The sequence below is a fragment of the Pleurodeles waltl genome, chromosome 8 (genome assembly GCF_031143425.1).
Source record: "Pleurodeles waltl isolate 20211129_DDA chromosome 8, aPleWal1.hap1.20221129, whole genome shotgun sequence".
Classification (NCBI taxonomy): domain Eukaryota; kingdom Metazoa; phylum Chordata; class Amphibia; order Caudata; family Salamandridae; genus Pleurodeles; species Pleurodeles waltl.
This window is the reverse complement of record NC_090447.1, coordinates 155,484,464-155,500,812: the sequence shown is the minus strand read 5'-3', so window position 1 is coordinate 155,500,812 and position 16,349 is coordinate 155,484,464.

Genomic DNA, 16,349 nt, shown 5'->3' with positions numbered 1-16,349 from the left:
CACTCAATCACACCTGCACTCATCTGCATACTGAATGGGTCTTCCTGGCCTGGAAGGGTGGAGGGCCTGACACTTACATTTCAAAGGCTAGTGGCTTGCCCTCACACAATAGACTGATAAACCCCCTACTAGGACCTTGGCAGACAGACCTGTACTGAATGGGGAACTTGTGCTCTTCAGAACTACTCTTTGAAGTCTCCCTCACTTCAAAGGCATTTTTGGGTATATAATCTGGGTCCCTGACTCCACCAACTGACACACTTCTGGACCTGAACCTGCAACCTATCAAGAGAAACTGCCTGCTGAGAAGGACTGCTGCCCTGCTGCTGTCCTGCTGCCCTGCTGCTCTCTGACTTTGCTGAGAAGGGCTCTCCAAGGGCTTGGATTGAGCTTGCCTCCTGTTTTCTGAAGTCTCAGGGCCAAAAAGACATCATCTCTTCAGGAAAGTCCTTGTGCGCCGAAAATCGATGACCAGCCTGCTGAAAACAATGCACAGTTGTTTTGCGACCAAGAAATTGCCGCACAACTGAGCCGGATTGATGCAGCCCAACTTCCCATGTGAAGATTCGACCCAGCGCCTTCCTTGCGACCGGAAATGTGACACACAGCCATACCAGATCAATGCACATCCGAACCAGAATGACTCAGCCCATTCCTAGAGTGGAAAATCAACACAGTGCCTGCCGTGCGACAGAAAATTAGATGCATCACCACACCGGATCACCGCTATGTCTGTGACTTCTTCACGCATGTCCAGGATTTCCCCGCATCATCCCTGGGCATCAAAAAGATCCCAGCATCGCAGTGAGGAACCAAGACTGTGCGCCAAAAAATTACGCAAAACCCTTTTCAGCGTTGAAAGAAATGATGCATTGTATGTGCCGCACCGGAAAACCCAACACACACCCTATTTTTCCTCACATCTCTTCCTGTGCAGACTCCATGCATGTTATTTTTGGGGCAAACCAAGTACTTTGTGTAATCAAGAGACAACTGTTGATATTTAAGACTCTTTTAAAGCTTGCAAAAGTGATATTTCAACTTGTGTTTATTGAATCTTTATAAAAATCATATATTTTGCTAAACCTGTGGAGTGTATTTTTGTGGTGTTTTCACTGTTACTATATGATTTATTGCACAAATACTTTACACGTTGCCTTCTAAGTTAAGCCTTACTGCTCAGTGTCAAGCTACCTGAGGGTGGGTACAGGATAGTTTGGATTGTGTGTGACTTACCCTGACTAGGATCGTGGTCCCTACCTGGACAAGGTTTGCACCTCTGCCAACTAGAGACCCCATTTCTAACACTGAGTCCCATGTGAGGTATGTCGATGGACACACATACAGGGAAGGTTTGCAAACTGCATGAGGGAGGGAAGAGAGTAAAGTTTTTATTTTTGGACATTTATTTAGCTCTGCAAGTGACTTTACCTGCTTTGTGGTTTCAACCATTTTTTTCTCCACATACTCTCATTTCAACAGTCTAGGTTTAGTTCTGAGTATTTGCCACACTTTAATTTTATGTCAGGGACAAGGCAGTGTCATTACATGACTATATTTAAAAAAAGGACTGGGCCAAGTTCTTATATGATCATTTTGAAAAAGCCTGCAACTGGTCTGCAATAAAGAGAGATTTCTTCAAGGTACTTACAAGTGAGGCCATACAACCAACCTAAAAGGCTGACCCTGCCACCCCTTCTGCCCTCAAAGCTCTGCAGGTTTATATCCCCAATTCTATGGAGGGGCACTTCCAGGCAAAAGGGGACAGCATAGCAAAAACAGTGGAGGAGGGCTCTTGAGCCCATACGAACGCTGTCTCAGGCAAGCATGCACTCCCTTTTTCGGTTGAAGCACTAGGCAGCACAGCTGTCTGATTGTAAAGACACTGGAGACATGCTGAAATGTGACTTAGGAATTAATTCAGCCAATTGCGTCCCCCACTGCTTTTTGCTGTGTCACTCACAGTTGCTATCTTCGTATTTACTGATTCTAATTGTTTTAGCTCATTCAGCCTGTCTTTGTCCCTCCCATGGAGCACAGCCTCTTTAGCACCCTTCTGATTGGCTTGCACTTGTCGCTTGCACGAGTGCTTGGTTTTGCAGGAACTCTTTTTTCTTTTTCCTGAAGCACTCCATGACAGTGGATGTTTTATCTATCTGCTTCCCTTGTATGCTTCTATATCCCATTGTGTTTCTGCGCTCCCACCCCGATCGCTCTCTCTTAATGTGTACTGCCCCTATTGCTCTATCTCACTGAGTGCTTCGAATTTATTTTTTCTACTGCACTGTACATGAGCACAACTTACATTGCATTAATTTTGTAGGCACAAGGAGTTTAAGGGCCTGATTATGACCTTGCTGTGTGGGATACTCCATCACAAATGTGACGGATATCCCATGTGACGTATTGCAAGTTCCATTATATCCTACGGAATGTGTAAAATGGCGGACGGGATATCAGTCACATTTTTGATGGATTACACATCTGCCAAGGTCATAATCAGGCCCATAGTGATTTGCCCAGAATCACAGGATATTGAGCCGACTTCCAGACTCAAACCTGATTCCCAATTCCAAGGTTGGCAGCCCTGGCGGGAAGACATACGCTCTTCTCCACACCACTTACCTTGTCCATGTGCTTCTTCCTGCCCTCCATGTTACTTTAACCCCTCCTTAAACCCTTTTTCAGTTTGGTTTTCAAATTCATTCATCTTCTAATGTGCGAAACATCAGCTTTAGGTTGAAGTTGCCTGTTATTCGTACAACTGATCAGCAAATGAAGATTGTGCTGCTCTCAAATCTTTTTTTGCCGTGATACGATTTTTCTTTACCTGCGGTTGCAGGGTCGGACTGGTACAGAAAATAGGCCTGGGCGCCAAAGTAAAAGTGGTCCTCATTAATAAATTAGATAACTAAAATAGTAGCCCATGTTTGCAAATTGGAGCAGTGTGGAACATGCAGAGACACGCTGCATAAGTGTGTTGCAAGGTATGGAAGGCTGCCTGGATCTGAGACTGCTACATACAATGTTTATTTTAATACCCGGTAAACCAAAAGTAAAAACCGGCCCAGCAGATTATAAAACAGGCCCTCATATTGCACAAAAAAAAAACGTCGGCCTAAACACTCGCCTGTCAGGCCGGCCCTTTGGGCACTGCCTAATGGCCTGATAGGCCAGTCCGACCCTGGGGTATGTAAAAAGTCAAATGACAAAAAATCCTGTGGATGCCTGTTGTGGCTTTCCATTAACAAACTAGTTGAAAATTAAGACACCCATGCCACCAGTCAGGCCTCTCCTGGGCGATGTTTTAACTGCGGGATACAAAAGCTCTTATAAACCAAGTCCAAGTTCATCCAGGCTTCAAGGCATACACTGTATACAAATGATTAGTCTTCTGTGACCCCCTGCAGAGCTGACTATCCAGCAACATCCCAAGAACAAATTACCTTTTTATGTTTGAAAATATCAGCCTCCTTATGGTTAGTGTGGTTAGGGCCGGATGTGTGCAGGTTCCAAAAGTGGTCGATTGGCGCTTTTGCTATAAAGTTGTCCGTCATCTAGTCAACCTCCTATTTCGCCATCACAGCTTCACACGTGGTTTGATTGAGTTGTTATTAAACCTTCTCATCTGAGAATGTCAGATGTATCAGTATGTACAAGTATTTACATGAATTAAAATTTAAATAGCAGTTGATATTTTTTTAATACTTTTTTAGCGCTACATATCCCACTTCAGGGTGTCAGAGTGCTTTAAATTTCACACACACACACATTATACGTTAATATGTCATACAACTGTTTAGTGTAAAACACTGTACATGATGTTACAGAACACTATGCAGAAATGATAAGTCATCTGCGACCCTCTGCAGAGCTGCCTATCCAGCAACATTCCAATAAAAAAATACTTTTTATGCTTGAAAATATCAGCCTCCTTATTGTTAGGCTGTTAGGGCCGGATGTGTGCAGGTTGGAAAAGTGGTCTACTGGCGCTATTGCTATAAAGTACATTGCACATTAGACATTGACAATAAGTCATACAACTGTGTAGTGTAAATCACTGCACATAATGTTACAGAACACAAAGTGGGTTTCAAAGTGTAGGAGTCACACATTGTCCTCACTGTTAGGTATTATATGCTAAGATTGAAACACAAAGTCAGGATTTAAAATGTAATGCAGTGCTTGGTGTTGGCTTTTATTACTACCGAAGAAACCCTTTTTAGCAGGATTATAATAGATTGAGAAAAATCAATAAGGTTTTTAAACCATGTCTTGCACTTTGCATGCAGGTCCTTGATGCCAGTCCATAGCTCACTGCACTATACTGCAATTTATGAACTGCAAGTAATAAAAGGATCTCAGTGTCAAAGGCAGTGACCCAAATACCTATGTTCATAAAATAATAATCTATTATCTGCATGTTACACGTGCTTTGCAGGAGACACGTTAACCCTCTTTGCTATTTTATGAGTCAAACTGTGGGTAAACAATACACATCTCTCCAGCAAGTATTCTAACCGCCAAAGTTATCTTCCCATTAATATTATTATCCTCTGAGATTTCTTGGGCACACAAAGAGCTATATAGCAGGTGCTTTCACCCCATAAGATTTTTTTAAATGCAGCCTTTGCATCCAATTAGGCCAGAACAGATTTAATATTGCGTTTCTCCTTTGCGCCAATTTTGTTGTGAGAGACTTTTTTAAAAATAAATGTATAAACTGCCTGTCAGACTGCTTTTCATGACTCCGCCTCTTGTGACTCCACCTCCTTTTTGATGCTCACCTCGACACCCAATTAATTGGTTCCCGGAGTAAAGTGTTTCAGATTTCAGCACTGGGCATCTGCCATTCTTCATGTTTGTAATTATCTTGCAGGCTGGACTGGCCTTGCAACACCAATCACAGTGGTTAATGCTCTGGTTGTTGTTTAGAAATCAACACTCTCCAGTGTGCTAAAATATCTTCAAGTGTAAAACCAAGATCGGCCTGTACCCATGGGCTCTTGTGACGATGGTACAGGCAAATCTTGCTTTTGCAGTTTCATCCATTGTCAAAGGAATAGGTCCCAAAGGAGAGGCCTGCTGGCCTCACCAATGTTTGCCTTCCCCCACACTCTCTTTCCTCGATGCCAGTGGGAAAGTTCATTGCTTTCTTCCTCCCCGAATGGGGAAACATTATGGAACCTCTAGGGTTTCCAGATCTACCAATTTGAGGCAAAGCTATTAAACTGGAAATGAAAAATGAAAAAAAAAGAATTAAAAAGGAGGCCCTAAGTCACACGAAAAGGCAAGAAACATTGCAGTAGAGGGAAGCATACACTGTAAAGAGCGAACATTGCAAATATGGAAATGCAACCATATATAAATGTTCCACAAAAAGTAAAGTAGAATAGCATCTGTCAGAAAAGAGTCCAAAGGGAGGGATGGAGGACCTATTATTTCCCCTTCCTTGTCTTTATTAAAAATTTGATTCCCCTGTAACAAGTTAAGAGAATCCTTATTGCTGTTGCAATCCGAAGCTAGGTAGCGGTGCTTAACTAGTTATTGACATCCTGTGGTAGTGAACAATACAAGGTGCCTATATTTCTCTATTGTGCCTTGGGTTTATTATTTAACTCTGAAGAATGTTAGTGCCTTTGCCTGAAAATCCTCATATTGCCATAACAACAGGGAGAATTGCATAATGGTTGCAGCCTACCGATTGCAGCTGTCTGGTTTGCTAAAGGCTCTTGGAGACCTTCAGAAAGTTGACCCACAAATGCATTCCGCCTGTTGATTACCATTGGCTTTGTGGTTTGTAACTCACATTTTCTGTTTTTCTATTTTCTGGCTTTATTTGCTTTCCATTATCAGTTCATCCTTCCTGTTGCCTAAACTGTGTTTACTGTATACTCCCACAAACTCTCTTTCTGTAAACAGGCCTTTAAATCTTGTTCTTATCTTTTCACATTTGCTGTGCATTCAAAGACAGAGGTCAAATGTCAGGTTGTGTCTTTGAGGGAACATGGTGTTTATTTTTCTTTCTCTGACTGAAAACGTGAGAGAATTTATGTGACAATCATGCTGGCTATTGGGATCTGCTTGAAGAAAGTAAATGCCTGTGCTGACCTGGGATTTGACACATCTGGACACAGCCCCTAAGACTTGTAATGCAGATTTTATGTATATATGTGGAATGTGCTCCTTTGCACTTTAGACACTTCTGCCTATGCTGCCAAGCCTTTTACAACAAATAGTTGTGTTAATATGCAGGCGTTCTGAATTGCCATCTTTAAAGATCGTGTTTAGTTTATTTGTCCTACTGTGCTCGCATCTGTAGAACAAACAGATTGCCTGAAGTGAAAACCCTCTTTGAATCCCAACAGGGACATTGAGAGGGGGAAGATTGTGTTGATCACTGCAGCAAACAGCAATTAGTTCAGGTAGAAACAAATCATGGTGTTTAGCTTCTCCTCCCTGTATATCCCTGTATATCAGTCATTCCAGTGTTCTGTCTTCATTCTCAGAGGAGGGGTTTATTTACCACTCTCGTTACCAGGCTTTTCTTATCCATCCTTTGTGTTTATTATTAGAGATAAAATAACAGATCTGAGAGCTTGTCTAACACACGTCTGCAAATGCAACAAGCAATGCATGTCATAGCTTAATTTCCAGGTAACATTCATCACCTTAGCAGTCCGAGGTGTCCAGTTTGCTTTAAATGCATGTTTGGGGCGTTTTTAGGCACGTATTCAGCAGCTCTGTGGATGAATTTGTGAATTATAGTGTTGCTCTGAGAGGTGCAATTGGTCTTTTTTCTACCATTCAACAAGATTAGCTCTAGAGCTAGTAGCTCCATGTATACACATGTGGAGCTTGAACACTCATCAAACTACACCATGCACTTACAAGACTTTACAGTCAAACACTGGCAAGGGCTACAGCTTGTCCCTTACAAAGGCGATATCTATTGCCTTTGCCAATGCTTGTTTACCATCAGTGAATATCTTATTTCTGTTTGAAGTCTTCTGTTGGTGCTAATGCTGTTGAAGGTTTTTCACATATGTAATTTTGGGTAATAAATAATGTGTGTGTTAATAATTTTTATGAAGAATATAGTTGTAACTGATGAATGAATGATGTTGCACTTAAAGAGAAATAATAGAAATGTTTAGAGGTGTCATTAAATAAAGATGAGCTACGCCATATTTTCGTGAAGACACCATTTTATTAAAATGGATGCAGATTCTAGTGTTTTGTTCATCCTGCTCCCGCTTATTCCCTCTCCCAATCAACGTCCTCCTGTGAGTCTTCTCTCCTCACGGTTTCCACGGAGCCCAGCACAGTGTGACGTACATTTATTCATAGAAATGACAATCCTGTGTCTTTGTCCAATATGTGCTATCACTACTAATGCTATGCTCAGTTGGCACTTTTGCTTATTGTTTATGCGTAAAATGTGTATAGAAACCCGTGGTTTTATGTTAATGAAAATGAGACTTTTAAGTTCCTCGCAGAATTCTGCCCATTTGGATAGAGACTTGTATTTATTGTCACAGAAATGTGTCCGACTATTGAGATGATTTCGTATTTCTGACTTTGTACTTTGTAACTGAGCTTTTATGGCATGTACTGCATTATTTCTGCATTTTCTATTCTAAATTTTCTGTAACAAAAAGTTTTCACTTTTATTGATCTAGAACTCAGTTCTTGAGTTGTCCTAGTCACTATTTTGATTTACTCTGCTACATTTTTAGACCTGATGTCATGGAGACTATTGAATCCTATTGCAAGATCAAGGGTGCTGGAGCAGTGGCATAATAAAACTTGAGCCCCCTCCTGCAAAGTATGCAGAGGGGGCCCCTCCTCCCCAGACTTCCACCTACCAGTTTTGCCAGAGGCCCATTTGAGCTAAGGCCCCCCCACACTGCTTAGGCCCTGGGGGCTTTTGTTACACCACTGTGCTGGAGCAAAATTTTGCGGGGATCAGACTATTAGGGTTCAGTAAATTATTGGGGTTCAGACTCACACACACTTCTCCTTCCCTCTTGGCCCAACATAAATAGAGGCTAAACGACAGGTCACTAGCTTCTGAATGTAAGTGCAGGGGGCTCCCAAATCTACACAGAACCCCAAAAAATGAAACTTCATCCCCTGCAGGTGGATAGCCTTGGTATGGGAGTTGGCCTTGTTTCCTTCTCCTCCTTCTGATTCATTAGCCTTTGCTTGGTATCTGCAGATGGAGGGTTTATATGTCCTGGCAAATTCCACCCACTGCAGCTGAAGAGTGGCTTATGTAGACGTGGCGTCAAACATAGTAAATCTACATTTATCTATATATAATTACCTTCATTATATTGTGTTAGTTGGTATTCTGTTAACAATTTCCTTGCAGTACAATAGTATGTTGCTCAGTTTTGTGGCATACATTATTTTGTTTACACATGAGGATGGAATTTCAGTTGGTTAGACTAGTTTTATGTTTTAATTGCTTGGCCAAGCTGTGCATATACAATGCCTATTTTAAGTATGTATAAGTTATCTTATGTGATCATTCTTTAAGATAAATACAACTTTTGTAACTCAGTGGCTTGTGGGAGAAGAGGAGGTTCTAAATGTACCTAACCCTTCATCGCCAGAGCATTGTTTCCTTGTGTGAAGATAAATGTTTTTCTCGCTGCTAATGTTTAGATTTACTCTTCGATTTTGGTATTAGTTTTGGGTTTATTTACAGTCTACATCTCCTGAAATGATAATCTTGACGAGACCACACAACAAGAGAGAAATGCTTTACATGTCTTTCATGTTTTCAGCAGGTTTTGGTGTCCTCGGTGTGTATTACTATTCTAGGAGGATTGTGATCATCTGGCCTATCTGCTGAGAATCAGAAGGGACCAATGAGGGAGTTGCCTGGAAGCATGGATTGGCAGATGAATAAATTCTGGGAATTTTAAAGTACTGGAAATCGAGAAAGCTCCTAAAATCAAAAACGGAACAAAAATTATGATCTTATTGATATTACTGAAATGTTATGTTATGTTTAGGGCTCCCTGTTTTATGGTATTTTTTTTCTTCACATTTCCATCTGTATTTATCCATATGTATTGTTAAGCCATTTTATTGGTATTTATCCATATTTATTTTGTCTTTGGAATAAATCCAGTCACAAAACTACATTTCCACATTTATTTTACTGATGAACATGCATTTAAACTTTGGTTCTAGTTACATTTCGGCAAAATAAGACGCCCTATATAAAATGCACTACACCCACAGATACATTTTACCAATATACTATATATATATATATATATATATATATATATACATATATATTCACATACGCCTGCAGTTAAGGAAATATTATCTTGCTTTTCAGTTCCTTGTACTGTCTATCTGCTCTGAAAGACAGCGTGGACAGCCTCTTACAAGAAGCACAATTTTCAGTATTTTTCTGCTTTAAAAAATAAATGCAGACAGGAAACACATTGTTTCTGTCTGTATTTATCTGTAAAAATCAGTAAAAACTGAAAACTGGGAGCCTTAGTTATGTTATATTGACTTGTAAAAGCGCACAGCTACCCAACACAGCTTCCCGGCGCTACCAAGATCCATGGAGAATTACACCGGGCAGGACACGCTACTTATGTGAAAAGAAAGGTCCATAATTGCTTTCTGAAGCTCAGTAAGTTGGTGATAGATCTAAGTTGTAACAGAATGGAGTTCCACAACTTAGCTGCCAGAAAGCAAAAGATCTCCCCACTTCTGGCTCTATCGATCCTCTGGGTAGCCAGGAGAAATTGATAATTGGACCTTAGGGTTTGAGTAGCACGATACGGGTAATGAGATGTCTAAAAGTATGCGGTCTGTGACCATATTTAACTTTATGCACTATACATAGAGTTTTATAGTAGATCCTTTTTTCACGGGTAGCCAATGCAATTAAGTCAGTGCCAGTCGGACTGACTGAGATCTAGAGATGTGTAACAACACTCTGGCCACTGCATTTTGGATTATTTGAAGCCTTCTGATGACATACTCTGGGCTGCCTAGGAACAATGAGTTCCCATAATCCAACAAAATAGAATAAGGCATTGAATGACTATTCTCCGTGCCTCCATAGGAAGCCATCTGAGCGTCTTTCTTAGAGCTCTTAACAGAGCAAAACACGACCCTGCTACCTTCCTGGTCTGAGGTGTCATAGGAAGATCTTTGTTTAGGAGGAATCCCAAGCTCTTGCCTTCCTTTTATGGGTGGCTGTCACTCTCCCAAACTACTAGGCCAGCTAATTTGATTATATGGGAGAATGTCCTCACAAAATATCTTTGAGTCTATATGGCCACAATGCGCAGATCTGTATGAAAACTAATTAAAGTTTTCAAATGAATATCTGAAAATTATTGCTTACTAAAAAGGTGAATGCTAATCCTTCAATAAAGCAGTTTAGCCTTTGCACCTGTGTGAGGAATAGTTTGTTGATAAATGGAATAATCCTCTGCGGGTGTGAAAGGTCCAGAGGGTATGAAAAGAAAGTCGAATTTATTCAACAATAAACAATCACTAACAAGAAACTTTGAAATACCATATGCAAGCTTCACCACATCTTATTCGCTATCATTTCTTTGGGAAGGCCCTGGTAACTCAGGGCCTGATTTAGAACTTGGCGGACGGGTTACTCTGTCACAAACTGTGATGGATATCCTGTCCACTGAAATTTAAATCCCATTATATCGAATGGGATTTAGATTTTGGTGAACGGGATATCCATCATCGCTGTGATGGAGTAACCCATCTGCTAACTTCTAAATCAGGCCATTAGGGGCCAATTAGGAGTTTGGTGGACAGAAACACCCGTCCACCAAACTCCCTACAGGGTGGTTGCAGCCCTGCTGGCAACCTCCCTGCCATCCCCATTACGACTTTCCCATTGGGCTGACCATCGGGAAAACAAGATTTCCGTCGGTCAGTCCAGTGGGAAAGGTGCAGCACCATTGTCGCCGGCTCATAATTGAGCTGGTGGCAATGCTGCCACATGCAGGGGGCATCAGCACCCTTGAAATGCGCACTGGCTGCACAGCTGCCAGTGTGCATTTCAAGGGTGCTGGGCAGGGGGACCCCTGCACTGCCCATGCCACAGGGGGGCCCCTGCACCTGTTCTCAGCCAGTCTTATCATTACGGTGGTACCACATGAAAAGTCTGGCTGAGAACAAGGTTGTAATCAGCAGGGTGGCGCTGACTTCAGCGCGGCCCTGGATTATTACAACCTGCCATCATCCTGTCGGGATCTGAGATCCTGGCAGGGACGGCAGTAGGTTGGCGGATCTACCCGCCAACCCCGTAATGTGGTGGCTGGATTGCCGCAGCCAAAGCAGTATGACCGCCACGGCGAGGCTGGCGGTCTTTGGACTGCCATCCTCGTAATCAGGCCCTTTGATTGGGATGGGCAAGTTTCCTTTAGTAATCAGATTTGACGAAACCCTACTCTGACACTCAATTTGATATTTTTAGAAATATGAGCTAAGAATACATCCAGAAGGTTCAGTTTGTTAGATTTTGTGCATATTTCCCCTTCAGTAATGATGACAGCATCTGCTTCAGCTGGGGTGGTCAAAAGCCTGGGGTCAAATACAGGACCAACAGGACTGTCTCCCACTGCACATGACATGCTCCCTTGGGGTTGGTTGATGGAAACAATGGATGACTTAGGGTGTGGATTGATCCTCAACTTCCCTGAAACAATAGGCGCTGTAAATGAATAATTCTCTTATTTCACATTTACATTTTGAATGGCCCTTACTGACTACTGTTATTAGTTGTTGCATTACTGTATTTATTATCTATGCTGCATGGGTCAGGGGCCATGTTTCCTAAGCTATCTCAATGGTCAAGCTCAAACCAAATTCAGTTTGGTGTATATCTGTTATAAATGGGGTCTTTGGTTGGCAGTCAGGTTACCCCCTGTCCAAGCAAGGACCCTCACTCTAGTCAGGGTAAAGCAGAATCAATCTTAGCTAAACCCTGCTCACCCTCTTGGTAGCTTGACATGAGCAGGCAGGCTTAACTGCAGAAGCAATGTGTAAAGTATTTGTACCAACACACACAGTAACTCAGAGAAAACACTACAAAATGACACAACACTGGTTTAGAAAAATAGTTAACATTTATCTAAACAAAACAAGAACAAAACAACAAAAATCCACCATACACAGGCCAAGTTATGAATTAAAAAGCAAAAAGAGTCTTAAATCCTTTAAAAAACAGTGTTAACACTGTTAGCGTGCAAAAGTACCTGGATAGCATCAAAATAACACTACACGGGCGAGCGTGCATCGGAAAAGGCCAGCGATGCTTCGATTTCTCACTCGCAAGCGAGACCGTGCATCATTCCTCCTCCGGTCGGGTTGGCATGCATCGTTTTTCCTCTCTGCAAGAGAACAATGCGTTGATCCGGACAGGCACCTCAGGTCTGGGAAGGCTTTGCGTTGGTTTTCCACACTCAGCGAGGTTTGCGTCAAAAATCTGGCCGCACAGTATCAGAAAACCACGCTATGTGGGTTGCGACGTTAACAGCTTCCATCAACGGGTGTTGCCCGTCGTTTCTCCAGCCGCGTTGCATCAATATTCCAGCCGCGATGCAGGTGGAGCATAGATTTCAGCCGTAAAGCCGGCGGCGCGTCGTTTCTCAGCCGCGTCTCGGAAAGTGTGTCGAAAATTTCCACGCACAGCGGTCTGTGCATTGATTTTCAGTCTTCGTCTGCCAGCTTCACCTTTCAAGGGCCCAGGAACTGGATAGGGCACCACTTGGCAGGGCAGGAGTCTCAACAGAGAGTCCAGGTGCTGGCAGGGGAAGTCTTTAATGACCCTGAGACTTCAACAACAGGAGGCAAGCTCAGGTCAAGCCCTTCGGGATTTCTTCACAAGCAGAAATGTACAACAAAGTCCAGTCTTTGTCCACTTTCACAGGCAGAAGCAGCAACTGCAGGATAGCTCCACAAAGCACAGTCACAGGCAGGGCTGCACTTCTCCTCAGCTCTTCAGCTCTTCTCCTTGGCAGAGGTTCCTCTTGATTTCCAGAAGTGATCTAATTTTCAGGGGTTTGGGTGCTCTTCTTATATCCATTTGTGGCCTCTCTCTTGTTTTTGAGATCCTGCCTTGCCAAGGCCAGGCCCCAGACACACACCAGGGTGTTGGAGACTGCATTGTGTGAGGACAGGCACAGCCCTTTCAGGTGTGAGTGACCACTCCTCCCCTCCCTCCTAGTACAGATGGCTCATCAGGATATGCAGGCTACACCCCAGCTCCCTTTGTGTCACTGTCAAGAGAGAGGTGCAAACAGCCTATCGGTCAAACTAACCCAAACAGGGAATCCACAAACAAGCAGAGTCACAGAATGGTTTAAGCAAGAAAATGCCTACTTTCTAAAAGTGCCATTTTCGAACACACAATCTCAAAACCAACTTTACTAAAAGGTGTATTTCTAAATTGTGAGTTCAGAGACCCCAAACTCCAAATGTACCTCTGCTCCTAAAGGGAATCTACACTTTAATCACATTTAAAGTTAGCCCCCATGTTAACCTATGAGAGAGATAGGCCTTGCACAGTGAAAACCGAATTTGGCAGTATTTCACTGTCAGGACATATAAAACACATTAGTATATGTCCTACCTTAAACATACACGGCACCCTGCCCATGGGGCTACCTAGGGCCTACTTTAGGGGTGTCTTACATGTAAGAAAAGGGAAGGTTTAGGCCTGACAAGTGGGTACACTTGCCAAGTCGAATTGGCAGTTTAAAACTGCACACACAGACACTGCAGTGGCGGATCTGAGCCATGCTTAAAGGGCTACTAATGTGGGTGGCACAACCAGTGCTGCAGGCCCACTAGCAGCATTTGATTTACAGGTCCTGGGTACCTCTAGTGCACTGTACTAGGGACTTATCAGTAAATCAAATATTTCAATCATGGAAATCCAATTACATATACATTTTACATAGGAGCACTTGCACTTTAGCACTGGATAGCAGTGGTAAAGTGCCTACAGTAACACAAAGCAAAAACAGAGTCCAGCACACATCAACAACCTGGGAAACAGAAGCAAAAAGTTAGGGGAGACCACGGCAAGGATGCCAAGTCTAACAATATCTTTCAGAAAATGTGAGCCACACTCACTCGCTTGCTTAATCATTTTTGGCACCATAATCAAACTCCTCTTTAGGTGCCTTCAGGTTCCTCCAGTTGTCTTGCCTTTTTCAAAATGCATACATGGAGGTTAGGAACCTGGTTAAATTAAAATTGCATTATATATATAAATTGAAGTGCTACATGTAAGGCGAACACACCTGAAAATGTTACCTTCAGCACATTTTCGTATATCTAGGCAGAGGCTGGGGGTCCCGGATTTATGAATGGGTCAGTAAGGCCAAACATCAATGTACAATATGTGTTTTTACCATAACGTCTAATTAATTTCCTTAAACTGTCAAAGTATTTAAACGAAAAGTGTCTCATTTAAATTGTCGTCAGTAATTTTTTGAATGAGATAAATTGCAATTACAAAGAACAACAAAATGAAACAGTGAGGAATGTTCCACAGCACCTGAGTTGGAAATACTGGCCCTTTGTCAAAAGAATCTACCATGCAACTTTTTTCTGTGGAAGCCCTTTACGTTCGTCAGTCACAAAGTAAATGTCTTCTTCTACTCATTTTCACAACACTATTCTTTGAGAAAAATTCAACCAATCACTTCTCATAACAAAAAAGCAGACCCGTTGGCTTTGTCAGTGCTTGTTTCGAGGACAGCAGATAGTGTATGTATGAAGTACACGCTATGTTACAACAGGCAACTGTTTGCCTTGCCAGTTTACCCCATAAAACCTTACAATGCACTGCAAGAATTCACTTTCACAGTTCGAGTCTCTGAAATGAAACCTAGTTCCGAAGAACCTAGACTTAAGTTTTACTTCAGCAACTGTGAATCAGGCCAAGGCCAATCCTTGGTGGCCATGACAGATTAACCTTCACGAGACTGGCCCTCCCTTGCAATTGACACTAAGATCTTGATGTCATTGGAATCTATTTGTGATTGCACATATATGTGTAAAAGTGCAGAGCAATAAAAGCAGCTCCTGCAATGGCTGAAGTTCACAAAAATGATTGATAATTGGAAGAAGGCCCGACCAAGCTGGAAACTAAGACATGTCTCCAGTTGGTATAATAAATTGGTAAATGGGAAGACTCACAAGCTTGGTTGCATTTTGTCTGTTGTCACTTGACGTGCATGCATGAATGCAAAATGTCTCCAGTAGATGAAAGAGTTGTGAATGAAGAGGAAGAATGGAAACACCTGCAAGCTACAGATACAGGACAAGGCTAGTAACATCCGATCAAAGTGGGACTCAAAGTCCAAGCACAGACTACCATTCAACTGAGCCATCTCTATGGCTCTGAATGGCCTGGTCCCAAATGACAATGGGAATATTTCCTGGTTATCCATAGGTAGACCTTGAGACTGCTGGGTGGCATAAGACTAATGTGATTGTGATGATGGAAACTTCACATAACGTCATCTTCCAAAGATTAGGACTAACTAGGATTGCCCCTGGCCAAACCAGGGCCCCACCAATCGCATGTAAAGTTGTTATATGGCCTGAATATGTAGGAAATGGCATATAAGGAGGGAAAGGGCCTTTAACAAATGAACTAGCCTGAGGCAGAAGATCTATATAACTATAAAAACATTCAGCCCATTCAGAATTAAAAAGATAGAAACAGAAAGATAAACATTGGAGTTCTGGAACAGAAGTTATATATCGGCCACTATTGGCTCTGAGCCACTCAAATGTCTTCAATGGAGCTCCTAGCATTCCAGTGTTCTAATACTTGTTTCTTCCTCTGCCTATCATGTAGGGCCATGTGACAAGAAGTCTCTAAAAGTGGGCGAGTTACCTGACAAGACTATTTTATTTAAACATTTCAATCTTGTTCCTGCTAAATTCTCTCTTCTTATCTATATTTGAATTTTTCAGTTTTTACTTGTTTATTTTTTTCAATCATTCTGCTTCTTGACTGATTGGTTGATTATTTGATTGGTTTCACTGACTGATTGGCAAAGTGACTCGTTCTCTGACTGACTGCTTCAGTATTAACGTTTGCATTTCAAGATACTGTCAACCTATTACCCACGAATAAGACATTTTACAAAGTTTGTTTTGTTGTATTACCAGGTGTTTGGCTTCTTCGTTTCTATTATTCACAGGTGTAAGCTCACCCCTTAAGTGAAGGGGATTCTGCTGCTATGGATAAGACCCTAACCCCAGTAACTGGCAGATGTTGTGACTGACATGGCAGTGCCTCCCGTCACACC